The 15296-nt window shown below is 42.0% G+C and overlaps 1 protein-coding gene across 5 annotated transcripts in view; it reads right to left on the bottom strand.

Annotated features, from left to right (window-relative positions):
- Positions 1-15296, bottom strand: part of LOC118787886 (transcription factor SOX-6-like) — a 170839-nt gene that overhangs the window by 153711 nt on the left and 1832 nt on the right. For 2 of the 5 annotated variants that reach the window (XM_036543628.1, XM_036543634.1), the window contains exon 1: positions 14075-14416. The exons of 1 other annotated variant lie outside the window; for it this stretch is intronic. The gene's annotated coding sequence lies outside the window, so the exon portion shown is untranslated. Of the gene's footprint in view, positions 1-12175; positions 12217-12968; positions 13282-14074; positions 14417-15296 lie in introns of those variants that run through there. 2 more of the 5 variants (XM_036543629.1, XM_036543632.1) reach the window with 2 other exon arrangements.

Below are 15296 nucleotides of genomic sequence, written 5' to 3'. Positions count from 1 at the left end.
GCTGCACACATGCACAAGCGGAGGTGTGATCAAGACTGGACCACTTCATTAGCCGAAAGCTGAAAAGGGTTTGTGTGTCTGCACACTAGACGTGTTCAGCGTGCAGGTGGAGGGTTTCTAACGGCAAGCAGAGAGGAAGCCAGGCTCGGCTATAATTACAACAAAGAATTCCTCTCAGATTCTTTTATATGGTCAGCTGCCATCACTTTCTAACAGTGTTCTCCATTGGGCAGGAACATTGGTATGAAGGCATCAAGCAGGGGTTCTTGACTCTTTCGATCAAGAGTTACAATCAGTGACCCTAGACATCTCCAAAACAAATATTCACTGTTAAAGACGAGCATTCTCATTGCTCTGAATACCCTGTTTGGCCTGATACAGTTAATAAATGATCTGTGACACTCACAACCACTAACACAAAATAATAATCATGGATACAAAACCCTATATTTGAAGGGATTTTCTTCATATGAGATGGTAAATACCTTCATCAAGGGATGACAAAAGCATGACACTAAACTGTCTGCCATTGCAGCCGACTAAAAGATTACTTGTCTGGGTCTGGCTTCAGACCTTTTTTAAATCCTTTGTTTCTAAATCAAGGACATTTTTCCCGAAAGACTAACGAGCCAAGAAGCCGGGGAGTCTTGGTTTCATTTCAATTTGCCTCCCGCTTTCATGAACGTGCCATAGTTCACATTTTCTCAGTGTCCTCCACTGCGCGTTGGCTATTTTACGCCGCGGCTTTGATGCGCCGTTAATTTCAACACTGACCTAGCCCCTCGGTAATGGATAGGCCCTGATGGGGAGGGGGGGATGTGCCTGGCTGTCTTCCTGCACCACCAGCGCTTGTGTGCTCCGCCACAGATCTCGCTTCCACAGCCCGGCAGGAGACACTTAATAGAGTCCATTGATCGATAAACAGGGAGGTCCCGGGCAGCAGACCCTGCTTTGAAATAACACTGACACCATTATCTGCAGCACTGGGTACGGGGTCGGCTCACACCGGCTGCTCTAAGGCTCCCTTTCACAACAGCCGAGGGGTAGTTCCGGGGGAGGCCGGAGAAACCTGATCACGCCCGCTGCACTGGCTACCATCACAGCTGCTCCCGTGAAAAAATCCGCTATCTCCCGGAGCCCCGCTCTAATAAGTGCGTGTCTCTCAATACGTGCTCAGGCTCACGGCTGAGCGTGTGCGGGTTTCACAGCCGACGGCCGGCAGTCGCGCTTCTAGGGGCGGCCCGCCTGTGGCGAGGCTACCCCCGGAGGGAGGGCTGCACTCGGGTCTGTCCTCACTGTCTCCCGCTGACGCGTACACCAGAGGTGGGGGGGGGGGGGGGGTGAAACTCAACCGCATCAGTTCAAATAATCACAGGATCAGGAAGCAGGAGGTCACGTTATGGAGCAGGAGAAATATATTAGCGTAACTATGGTCATAACTTCAACTGCAGCTCTCTTCCCATCTCATTTTCATTGTTCATCCCCCCCCCACTCTTTTTCATCACTTTAATGTGTTTTTGGCATTGCGCAATCGCAATTTCCACACAGAACTGCGGGGAGTCCAAATTTTAGCTTAATACATCCCAGCTTTTCCATATAATTTCTTCGCCTGCTTTTAGATACCGTCTCAATGCTTCCATTTGACATTATTACAGAAAGGAGAATGCTCTGGGACAGACAGACCACATGGCTTGGGCAACCGAAACATCACTCGGGTTCTGCATTTCTGGGGGCCACATCTACTGTACAAATAACCTTCTGACCAGGCGCAAGAACGCGTTGTGTAAACTCCTAATGAAGCACAACCACTAATACCCTTCCATGCGTCAAAGTTCAAACTTTACTGCTTTCAAGAGCATGAAAGAAGGCAAAGAAAAAGACGTAAATATGGAGACACAGAGGGAGAATGAGGCATGGTGCAAAGTCAAGGTAACCAGCTCAACCTTGCGAGTGTGAAGGCCCCTTCAGGAGCCATTGTGTTTCCTGCTGCAGCTCACGATTTTCACCTCTTTGTCGCAATATGAAATCAAAGCCGAGTGGAGAGCAGGAAAGTAGTGTTAGCGGGGGTGGCGGGGGTGGTGGTGATTGGTGGGGGGGGGGGGGGGGGTAAAAGTGTTGGATGAAGTGATTTGAAAACTTGCAGACGTGCTGGCGATTGTTTTTCCTGCTCTTTGCTAATGCACGACACTGCTGTACTATACAGCACATCTGCTGGAGGGCAATAAGTGGGATTTGCTTTTGACTGATAGCAGGGGAGTCTCTGGAGTGGAAGTGTCAGTCAATGGGCTGTTTTGTTACTGTCATGGATCCAATAATTGTCAAGTAATTATTTAGGAGGCAGTAGACTAAACGGACAGCCAGAATTCAGCAAATGGCCCAAAACTCCAAGGGCCTTGAACTCTGAAAAAAAACACATCAAAAGGATTTCTGTGGAGCTATTCCTGATTTGAGTTATTTCTGTTTGGCTGTGCTCAGTCAGTTCACCTTGAATTAAGACAGCACAGATTTAAAATACATGTACAAAATGGAACCCTGGCCTTTAAACCATACTTGTATCACAATCTCGCTGTTTGATAAATTTTAGATAATTGAAATTCCACAAGGAGCAGAGCTCAGGCCAGTGAAAAATAGCGCTGAAAACTGAACATGTGACACACATTCAACATTCATTATGGTTCACAAGCTTCTTCAATTCTCTGCCATCAGCATTTTTGCAAGGGGACATGAATTGATGTCAGTACCAATCTGTGTCGTGGACTGGTTTTCCCATCCATGTCTAGCTCTCTGGATGGCCCTGTGTTTTCTGAAAGGTTTAAAAGCCCTTTGTCTTCCTCTCAATTGAAATGGACCTCCGCTGCTCTGAGTGTTTGGCTGCTGTTTCTTTCTCTCCACCACTCCCTCTCTTACTCGCTCACTGTGTGTGTGTGTGTGTGTGTGTATGTGTGTGAGTGTAGTGTGTGTGTGTGTGTGTGTGTGTGTGTGTGTGTGTGTGTGTGTGTTGGTGCGTGTGTGTGTGGCAGCCATCATGGATTTGTCTTGAAAACTTCAATAGACAGCATCAGCACTAGCCCATGGCTACTCTATCAGGCAATCTGTGATGCTGATAGAACAGCATTGATCCTTAATGTGATCTGAGCCCCGGGGCCTGTGGTGGGCTGCATGCTGGCAGGATCCCCCAACCCCCATCCAAAAAATTTAAAAAAAGAAAAGAAAAGAACACCCCTTCCCCGGACAGTCTCATCCTCACTGGCTGAGACCATAACAGTACAGAGGGCTGGGTGTGCCCCATACACTGTGCTGGTTATCTGTGCCCTCCTTATTTCCACAAAGAACTGTGTTGAACAGTGTTGTTCTCAGCTACACAAACATACCGACCAGACAGTTATGGCCACAGAGGGATCTGCCAGAACTTTACATAAGCTGGTGTTTATTACTGTTAATCATCCATTTATCAGACTTCATATCTGCGCAAAATGGCACTTGAGCACACTGAAAGACAGTACGTTTGGAAAAAGGGTTAGGACAGAAGACTGCTCTCTATCACAGACCAGTCACTGGTTCCTTGGTATTAAAGCCACCTTGTAAATCTTGGTGCCAAATCATGTTATATCAATTAGTGACCCCAAGTCACTTCTACGGGCAATAAAGTTTGCAATCTATCAGATGGTGACAGTTTTGTAGTGGATGACTGCAGACGGGGTGGGTAGGGGGGGGTTTGAAGAGGTGGAGCCACGTGTCAGCCATGCTGCCTGTAGCCTCCGCTGCACACTACTGCTTCCAGAAGCTGCGATCTGCCTGCTTAGCACCAACTCCGGAGCATATTCCACATCTCACATCAGATTAGGCTGGCAGATACCAGCCGAGCTGTCAGCCTCCCATATCTGGCTAATTTCTCAGCAGTGCGCGGTCAGGGTCCATATGGCATAAAGGCTCTCCGTTTGTAGCGCAATATGTACAGGTCTTTGGGCAGATGAATAAATCAATCAATAAATCAATCACTACGCTCATGATTGATTTGCTAATTGAATTGAAAAGCGGGGCTCTGGTCGAAATCTATAATTTGACATAATTTATGATACATTCGAGCATGTAAAAACTCTGACAGTGAATGCTCTCAGCCCCCCAAAACTAAGACCACAGAGACATGGTGGCACTATTGCAACCTTAGTGTATTTCAGCAAACAGCCACCTTTGCGTACAGAAAGAACTGTGGATATTCCAGGCATAAATAGCAACAGACTTCCCGCAATGCAACCGCTAATGATCCCGTGATGTTAGGGCTGAGAGCCACTGGCTCAGCAGCCGCATACAGCAGCTGGTTTCTGGCCCACAAGGAATCACTTCATGTATTCTTGTATGTATTTTAAATGACAGCAATTCATAGATTTTGAACGGGGTTCCCTTTTAAAGATTTGAATCACGAATGTACTCACTGATCAAAAGTGTGGGGGTTTTTGGGGTAAAGCTGTGATTTGCTTTTCTGGATGGTTAACTGATATTTTCCACAGCTGGCAAAAGACACAGGAGTACCCAAATGTTTAACAGTGGATAACAATCACCTTGTGGGGTTCATTTATAATGGTTGTCTTTAATAACAGATATGACAAAGTGTAAGAACTCTTCAATTAACTATATTTCTTATGCACAATAATGTAAAAAGTGAAGGTGCCTTCGTACTTCAGTAGGGAATATAAACAGATCAATGCTCATACATTATACAGCTCTCTTTTTGCCATTGAAGTTTATATCACCTTGGGTTTTTCATTCCTTTTGATTTCCATTTCAGTTTGGGGTTTCTCTTTGGACTTCCAAGTCCAAGACTTCCAAATGTTTCATATTTTATAAACAATTCATAAAGGATTGTTGTCATTTCCTTCAAACCTCCCATTAAAGCTTATGGGATATTTTTATACCCATAAACATGGCGAGAGATTTATGAAGCCCATCGAGCCGTTCCTCGTTGAACGCTTCCATGTGAGGTTGTGCCGACGCGCGGCCCTTTGTGCGCTATTGCCTCGGCGGCAGTCTGAGAGGTGCTACCAATGTAAGGTGCAGTCGAGACTACACGCGTGTGTCAGGTCCCTGCATGATATTTTTGTGATTGGCGGGGGGTGCTGGGGGGACCACACTGCAGAAGGCCCAGGGGAAGGGCGCATTCGAACGCCATTGAGAGATCAAAAGCGGGGGGGAGCCGATCCGAGGGCTTTGTCCCCTTGGAGCGGGGAGGCCCGAGCTCCCTGCTCTCTCCCAAGATCCGACACCACAAAAGACCGAGCACCAATCCAACAAGGAACTGTTGACCCCTTTTCACAACCCTCCAACTGGGTCAACTACAAAAATAATTCATGCAAATTGGGGGCGAGGGTGAGGCAAAGGGCTTGCCTCCAATCACACTGATCAACTGATGACATTCAGCCTGTCTATCTGAGCGCAAGGAAATGATGCTAATATTTGTATCAATTACCGCTATTACCAATTTAAAAAGAAACAATAAAAGGACAAGTGTATGTTAAACTCATTTTTTGAGAGCTGGTAAAAAAAAAACAAAAAGACACACAGGAGATGCCGCAATGAGAGGTTAGCTCGAGAAAACTAACTTTGTCTCGAAACGGTTTTGGCCGGGAGGCAAACTCTCCACAGCAGAGCGTGGACTGGCATAAACATTTGTACAAAATTATAAGTGCGCTCGGAGGAGCATGCAGGAGTCAACCGCCCGCACGCCGATCCGGATCCTCTCTCGCGCGCGCACGCACACACACACACGCACACACGCACACACACACACACACGCACACACACGGGGCTCCGAACTGCCGCGTTTTAATTACCGCGCGGATGCACGCTGCGCCACTTTGATATGGAAATGGGACCCATCATCTTCGTGCGCGCTGCGGAGATCTTCATCTGATTCATAAAAAAAAAACAATAAACAACACTAATTCCTCCACCTGATTGTGCTGATTAGAGCTCCCTGAAATAAAAAAAATGACCCGCATCAAAAACCTCACGGCAGTCGCAGCGCCTCACATTAAATTTACATTTAGAATTCATTAATGTTCAATAAAAGAAAACAGAGGCTATTTAGCAAAAGCTACCAGGGTGGCATTTCTTAAGGCACCCTTAATTATGTGTAACTTCTTCTGGAATATGAGAAATGGCCAATTAAATTGCAGGATGGGAAATCCTACTGTGATGGAAATCATCAATAAATTTTTAAAAAAAACATCTTTTTTAGTGGTTGACATATAATTGCAGAGAACACACACTTTTCAGCCATATGTATCAGTTTACATTTTTTGTGAAGTTGCACCTCAACTAGCACTTGAACTTTGGTGTTTGTTTAAAATAGATGATCATTATTGACCAATTAATACTGCAATGTAAGAAAAATTCAATTTATAATGATTTCTTTTCTTGTTGGTTAACATTTAAGACAGCAATTGTAAAGACTGTTTAAAGAGGGTTATGCCAATACTGCATAGATTTAATTGACAATATTTAGCCAATACATTTGTATCTGTTGCTGTCACTTGCACTGGGTGGGTGGCTTGGGGGGGGGGGTTGTGTGGGGGTGGGAGCGGGGGGTGTTCACAACGCAGTGGGCCGCAGGTGCTGAGCTTTCTCTTAGCACTGAGAGAAGGTTACTCCATTTACTGAGCACAAGATTCAAAACGTGTGTTCAATTTTCTATTCTTAGGAGAGCAGAAATCTGGCTCCAAGGTTACAAAAAAGAAAAAAAAAAACAATGTGTGCCCTTAAAAAGAAACAAACCATTTCAGCTTGCGCTGCGGTGAGAGGACATGCCAAAGTGCAGAGCTGTGTTCGGGAGTCCTCGTGTGCTGAACACTCCAGCTCTTTTTTACTGCAGCAAGACTGCAATTTGGGCGTGTTGTTAAGCCACAGATAAGTATAGGCTGGCTAATTTGTACTTACGATGTGGAAAGAAATACTTAAGACTAAAGTTAAATGTCTGTTTGTACATGTCCATCAGCTGATTTATTCATTCATTTATGTATTGACTTATTTTCAAATTGTTGCGCAGTAAATTTAAGAAAAAAAAAACCTAGAGTCTGTCTTTTTTTTAAAAAAAAGACAGACTCTAGGTTCTGTCCCTGCCTGAATGAAAACACTGTGTTCATCCCTGTATTATGCTGTGGCACGCTGAATGTCCCCATTGTGCCCGGATGAAGTCTCAGTCAAAGGCCCGACTTCATCAATATTTCAGAGTGAAGTCACACTTCGGGGTGACGATGGCTCAGTGAGTGAGTGGCCTCAATTCTCTGCAGCTGAGAAAACCGCAGTTGCATTCAGATGTTTGCTCATTATACAATTGAATCAAACTGAGGACTTGAGATCACATGCTCCTGGAGGTGTGCAGGAAATGCAAAGTGATTTGACTTCGCCCAGAAGTGTTGTTTAAAAAAAAAAAAATAACAATACAAAAAAACTATTTCTTGCCATATACAACTTGAAAACAACCAACCTTGCTTGACACTAAGCACTAAATTAAGCAAACTGGTCCAAAGAAGGGCTGAAGAAACATAATTTAGCCTACCGTGCTGGCTGTCATCTGAACACCCCTGTCCAGACTAAAATAAATTCACACACACACAAACACATACATGTATATATAGTATACGGCTTTTAAAACTCTTCCCCTTTTCTTGAATTACATGTAGGAGGATGTGACAATGTGCACTAACTTTAAAATAATTTATGACAGTATTAAAATACTTCTAACAGAGGGCAGGATGAAAACCATCACTGGACTGTTACAAAAAAGTGGGTTAGAAACCCTGTCACAAACCCCGTACCCACTGTATGTCTTCACAAGGCCAAGTAAAAAAAAATAAATAAATAAAATGTTGCAACGGCTGAGTGGCAGATTCAGGAAAGCTCGAGAGATTTCCGGTCACCGAAAGAGAGAGCTTGCTAATGAACCCATCCTGGTGGGTTTTGATCATTGTTGAAATATTCTGCAGCAAATTAGTGAACACTAATAAAGACAGATGTCACAACATGTGTTTCCACATTCATTATCCTGGCTGTCCTCCCTTGCTTCTGCCATACCTCCCCATCTTTACTAGACCTGCTGTTGTTTACCTCCTTGCGCCTTGTTTACCATTAGGAGCAGCTCTGTTCGCACTCCAGTAACCCTCAGGTACGAAGCGGTGAACAGTGCCGGGACAAACGAACACCTCCTACGGCGGACAGACCCCTTTAGTTTTATAAGCCATTTCTTCGAGGAGGACTGGTGTCATGTTCCTCGTATCCAACAAATGAAAAAAAAAGGCAGTTTCGAATCTCACCGTGAATCAAGTCCTCACGCCAATATCGAGATCAGCGCGAGACAAAAAAAAATGAAACATTCATTAAGTTGGTGACAAGCTTTCATCACCGTGCGAATGTCAGAGAGTGTGCGAGCGCAAGGGAGGCTCCTCTGATATGAGGGACCCGAGCGGCACACACGGAGACCACAAGGATGCTCAATAAAACCAGCGGTGCACTTTGGAGTCTTTGCTGGTGCAGGCATCTTGAAACACATCAAGGCATGGAGGTGTTTTGGCGATATTAAAAGGTCACTGAATTTGAGCGGCACAAAAGCTTCCCATGTCACATTACTGTCCTGCTGCTTCCTCAGTGGCACATACACATGCCTAAATTTACTCTTTGATCCCCTCAGGGTTCAATTCATACTTTGATATGTTTGTAGGTATCATATTATATCATTTTATGTCAAAATCGACTCTCATTTAAATCACACACTGTAAATAAATGTCACCACATGTAGATATGAATGACATGCATAAATATGTTTGAAGATAATTGTCAGTAACATGATTCACATAGCCGTACAACTGAAATTTTAATGTCAAAATGAAGAACAAATTCAAATTGTATTTTCTCTACTAAATCTGTGTTCCTGTTTTCATAGATCTTGGAAAGGTTGTATTTTTTTAATGCACACTGTGACATGACTGCTTATAATATGATTTTATGGCAAATATTCCATTTGGCATGGAAATTAGGTTTGGACAAAATGGTTACTTTAGAACCTGGTTTTAACATTTATCTGACAATTCTACTTATTTCACCTCGACGTTCCAGAGAGCATCACATTAATCAGAGCAACAGCTACAATGCCAACCAGCTGAATTTTGTAGAAACACAATTACAGATCAGATTTCATTAACCCGCAGAGGAGTGATCCTTTATGAATAAAATGTGTCAGATTTTCTTTCTAGGTATTGAATAAACACTATGGATGCAAGGATCGGCATAACAATTTACCACAAATATTATGACAGCAGCTCATTTTCATCATCATTTTTGCAAATCGATACGTCACACGCTGCAGGCATGGTCTGGTTATTTCTAACAATCGCTTACAAACAAACTTCAAAAGGAATATTGTAGTCCAGAAACAGTTCAAAATCACAGTTTCATATGTTATTCAATGTATGTGGAAATTGTCTTTCTAAATCAATAATATTATGTGTCTCATCTTCCAAGGTTAATTTAAAAATAATAAAGATACAAAGAGAATTGTTTGCAAGTAAAATGTGATGTTCGAAAAATGTTCTAAAAGACAAAATGCAAAATCAATCATCCATCATTTTGTTACATACTGCAGTAAATGACACAACTGGATAAAACAAATGGCAGTGAATATCTGAAGAAGACAAAAGACACTGTCATCTATGATACACTCAACAAAGCAAACACATGTTTTATGCTGTTATTTATATTATTTGTTATCAGACAATTCCTCTATATATTCTGATTAAAAAATGAGTCATAAGGGTTAACGGACTGCTAGTTAAAACATAATTGTCAAAAGTTAAATGGTGAGGAATGATTTAACAGGTAAGAATGCAAATATAGAGAACTCAGGCTCTTCAGAAAATGTAATAAATGGGCAGGCCTTCCACAGAACTAATTGAAAGAGAATTATTTAAAGTTCATTTAATGCCTGAATTTTAAATTGATAATGCATTCCACTAATGCCAGCCAGGCACCCGTGGTCCCAGGAGAAGACATCAACATTCAATTAGCTTAAAACAGACATAAAAACCCACCGAGCACCAAGCCTGATAATACTCATTGCCACGTATAATATGCAAAGCACAGAATAATTGACTAACTATCAAAAACCTACTGTTTAGCTTCGACAATGGCTTTACATGAAATTAAACACTTCTCTTCTTGGTACTGTTTTGTCTTTCTGTGATCTTAAACCACAAGATGTTCTTTTAGTCTAGATTTCACTCCACTGCCTGCAGGACGCTCTACAACAGAGGATTCTTCGGGATCTAGCCTCCCTCACGTCAATCGATTGTGCAAAATTACATTTTCTTAATGTGACAAGCAGACGTGAAAAAAGGCGCTATATTGGACATTTTCTTCGAATATTTTCATTCCTACATCTTACAAGCCATACTTGCACCCTTCCTGACAAACCTTTTTTCCACAATAACCACAAAATTAAAACAGTTTCATAAATATGTACAATAAAATAATAAAAGAGTACAGTCAAATAAAAAATGAAGGTCGCATCCGCTAATAATTACACCATCAAAACGTGCTTCATGCGCAAAACGTGCTTCATACAGTACTGCGGTGTATAAAGCTGGTAACATATGAATGTAATAGACTTCGACTGAGAGTGTTTCTAACAGCGGAAGTATAGTGAGGCCGTTTTATTTTGTTCACTTCATTGGTATTATCAAGATTGTAACGTAAGATATTGGAAAAACCCAAAAGCTAAAGTTTCACAGGATACACAACAAACACAAGACTCGCTTGTCATGGGTTACAGTATGAGATTTGTTTAAATAAATCGGCCACCGTGCATGAGCATACGGAAATGCTCTCCAAAATCTCTGAATTTACTGCCACCACATGCGTCAATGAGGTGGTGTCTCTCATGCCCGGACCCAGCAACGAAAACGCGTTATAGGCGCTCAAACACCCAAGTTCCTTTTCAGATCTATGCGCTGGCCGAGCTGAAGTAACGACGGAGGATTATAGACATTCGATGCCAGATATTTAAACCAGAAATCCCAATTAATTCCTGAAAATCCACAAACTACATCGAGGAAAATAGTGTCTTGTTCAAATTTCACAGGGGCTGTAGGTCGCGAACCGCACACTGCTCCAGTAAAATAGTTCTAAACGACGCAGTTCAATTTTAGGGAAAAAAGACGGCCACGCACATATTGCAGTGTAATGTGTTACAGTGTAACGTTGAACCGTTCAGCGTTACACTGCAATATGTGCGTGGTGTCTCTTAAAAATTGCGAACACAAAGGGCAATGAGAGGTCAATATTCTTTCAGACATCTTACTTATAATGGAGTGCTCCGGTATTAAGATGTGATGTGTTTTTGTATTACACCGTTAACTTTTGTAAGGTTTCTCGTCGCATCAGTCATTCTATTTACATTACACTCTGTATTACATTATTTGATTTTCCGGATGAAATTAAATAAGAGAAAAGAAAGAAAAAGACACAGTGATAAGGAGAGAGAGAGAGAGAGAGAGAGAGAGAGGGAAAGCAGTCGAAGGGAGCCCAAGACGCGGTTAATGTTATTTCAAATTTAGAATGCGATCTGAAACAATCGTCCAGGGGCTATCAATGGAGCCCCTTTCTGCTCCACTCAATCCATCTACACAGCCTGTGTTAAACTGGCTGCGAGTGAATAAAGTCTCCTCTATTGAAATCCCAGACAGTGCAGCATATCCCTGTATAGCAATCAGGACAATGTGCTGAATTGGCAGTCTAATTATAAATGTGCCATTTGGACTGCCATTGGGCTCCAGTGCCACCTTACCTTATGAGGGAACTTCCACTCACAGCTAACAGCAACTGTTCAAAACAAAATGCCATTACGGGATCAACTTCACCCCAACAGAGGGACACGCCAGGGGATTGTTTTTCAAACAGCCCTTCTCACTTAAGACAAGAATGTATTATAAGACACCGAGTTACTACTACAGAGCGGACACTATTTATGTATGTATAAACTACGAGAAAAATGAATGTGTTTAATTAAGAATCCGCATATTGGAGACGAACAATATGCCTATTGCAAATGTTTCAGAGGTTTGGTAAGAAAATTATAAGCAGAATGAGAGAAATATATGCTTTCATAATTATATGCTGAAATACATACCAGTGACTTATTTACTCCAGGATATGAGAAAATACTTAAAGTGTTTTTTTTTATCTTTCCCATGTTTGGAGTGAATTGTCCTGATCTTTCGCATTTCTTCTCCTGCGGTTTTAAAATGCGTTCAGATGCACGTCTATTAATTCCAGTCTTCCACAGCATACAATATTGGTTATTAAAATGTTATCGCTGCGCTTGCAGCAGCAGAGAACTCGCTTTATCGGAAATGTGTGCGTCTAATTTTGGGAAACACCCTTAAAATGATGGGCTATCTCGGTTCTCCAGGCAAAGTTCACTGAAACTACGCTCATTTTTGTCCTCTTAATACCCTAACACAAAAAAATCGTGCTCTCAGCGTATGAAGAATCTTTGACACTTCTACATGTACCAAATTTTCGACCTTTTTAATCAATATACACAGAGAAATGAAAAGTACTATTCTATACGGGTCCAGAAAAGTCGCATTAAGTCGTATTGCTCAATCACCTTCTTTACTCAAACTAAATATAATACCTCTCCTTTGACCCGAATAAAAAGTCCACACGCAGGATACCTATTTCAAAAAATCCAAATGTACACAAAATAGTATTTCCCAGTTATCCTGAATTATGATCGATGTAATTCTCAACAGCAAAACCGTATGCCGCTTAGTTATGAACACAATGGTCAAAATAATGAAGTCTCTGAACAGTGGCTAGAATATTGCTCACCTGCCTTTCAACCACTGAAAGTTAAATACGGCAATGAGTATCAAATAATTCTCTAGGAATAGAAGCACACGTTATGGAGCACTTACTCTGTGAACTTCCTCCTTTCCAGAATCGCGCACCGTGTTGTCGGCTCGCGAGGGAAGCCTGGCTTGTCCAGGTTGTGTATTGTCTCTCAATGGGTCCGGTTTTGCATGAGGGGTTTATTTTAATTTATGGCTAATGCATTCTTTTAAGGTCAATTTGCGTGACCTCCAGCGAAAGTTAAGTCCGAAAGAATTCCCAAGATATTGCACCAAAGGCAAAGAGGATTCCAAATTTTCCTTCGATAATTAAAACGCCTTTTCCACAAGCCAAACTCTAAATACCAAACTCTTAATCGTTTCGAAAATAAAGAAAATACAACGCATTTAAAACTTCAAAGAAACTTTTTAAAGACTCAAATCCTTTTACACTTGGAGTTGGATACCTAGCGATACGCACGTCATAGTCAATGAATAGTACCGCTTTGTGGACAAAAGTGAAATTGCTTCCCCCTTAGAAACAAGACATTCAGCAAGCCGCGGGACTCCAAATACACAGCAATACAAAGCCAACTTTTATGAGATTGTTAATGCTGGTCGTGGCATTATGAAAATAATCCACATCGAGCGTAACATTAACGAGTTGCATTTCATTTGAATAACTAGAGTACAGCTGAACCGCAGACGTTTACGAAAGTGTCGACAGGAGACGTAGGCTACATTTCACAATGTGTAAATACGATGAAGGGGGCGAATGACCAAACTTCTGTGCACTTGCATAAAAGTCGCACTACCAGTAAATGAAAATACAGAATCAAAGGTAACATATCCTTACCTTCATATATCCAGAACCGTATAGTGCGTTCAAGTGAGGCGCGTTACTTTTGTTGTTACGCTACACTGTTAGTGCTACGTTTCTCTTAAAAATGCAGTAAATTGTACATTCATATATAAAAAACGTAATTCGTAAAACAAACTAAAAGCCCAAATATCCTAAGCATAACGAAATATAAACTGCTGAAGCCAAAGAAAACGAACACAGCATAAATAAGCTTATTAACAACGAGAGCTGTCAGCACTGTTACGAAGGAAAACTATATCTATCAACAAAAAGACCACAGTAAATACGACACAAATACGTATAACAACGGGTTCAGATCGTTCTTGGTTACCTTGATGTAGCCAGTCTAGCAAAGCCAAATGCTGGTCCTTACGGTATCCCGTTTCGGCAATTACAAATTCAAAAATGATCACTGCAATCTGTAGAGGAAAAAATAAACTAAAGTCTGCTGGTGATTCCACGGGCCATGAAGAGGGAATCCCGTTCTTTCAGACAAGTTTAACTGTCAAAACTGCGAGGAGCTTTTGTTATTATCTGTGATATTTATCTCTTCTCTCTCACAGATACAAGTGAAGGCGATGGTTAGTGCTGTCAATCTTGGCAATCAATGTGAGCGGCCATGTCGCAAGTATTCAAAGCATTTCCCGTCGTGCAACATCAGAAAGTGAGTGGCCAGGGCATTGATCTGAGGAAGGCAAGAAGGCAGGGCTTCCCCTCCCTGACAAGAGGCAAGAAAGAGAGAGAGAGGGAGAGAGAGAGAGAGAGAGCGAGAGAGAGCGAGAGAGAGAGAGAGAGAGAGCGAGAGAGAAAGAACAGACCAGGAGAGAGAGAGAGAACAAAAAAGAAGGGACGCTTGTATGAATGAAAAGGAGAAGCAGAAATCGAGGAGAACAGGACTACGCCAAATTGGGAATGAATGTTTTTAACAATGAAAAAACGCAGCACGTGTGAAAGTTGTACTTAAATAAGGTATTGTTGACGAAAGTAATATCAACACACATCACGCATATGCACACGCACGCACGGACGCACACACATGCGTATGTATGTTTATAACTAAGTTCACAAGCAGCTTTGTAAGTGTGTGTATGTGTTATTGTGATTCATAATCATTCTAAGTTATTGGCAACTAACAAAGTCATATGCTACTACTAACTTAAATATGCAAGTGAGACAAATAATGACAGTTAATACTTCAAACTACTGTACAGTGAAATGGAAATGACTTTTTTGCACCACGACATCCAGCGAAAGGAATTAACAGCAGACATCTGAAAAAAAAAATTATGAATCGTCTGTTTCACTGTCACATAACTACATAGTACAAAATACTTATCGGTACTACAGGACAACAACCTATATTTAAATAAATGGGTGAGACGATAACCTCGGAAGCATAAGGTGTTCGAAAATACCCCCGAGCGCCTTGTCGTTCATAAAGGATTAACAGCAAAGCTACAGAAAGCTTAAAGCTCCTGGCTGTCCTCGCGTGAGCTTGAGAGAACTGCTCGATGGGATGTATAGAGGAGTCAGACAGTGATGGAGAGGCGAAG

Source organism: Megalops cyprinoides, chromosome 13 (assembly GCF_013368585.1).
Source record: "Megalops cyprinoides isolate fMegCyp1 chromosome 13, fMegCyp1.pri, whole genome shotgun sequence".
NCBI classification, from domain to species: Eukaryota; Metazoa; Chordata; class Actinopteri; order Elopiformes; family Megalopidae; genus Megalops; species Megalops cyprinoides.
Note: the sequence above shows the minus strand (reverse complement) of the source record. Positions and strands in the feature narration are given on the sequence as shown.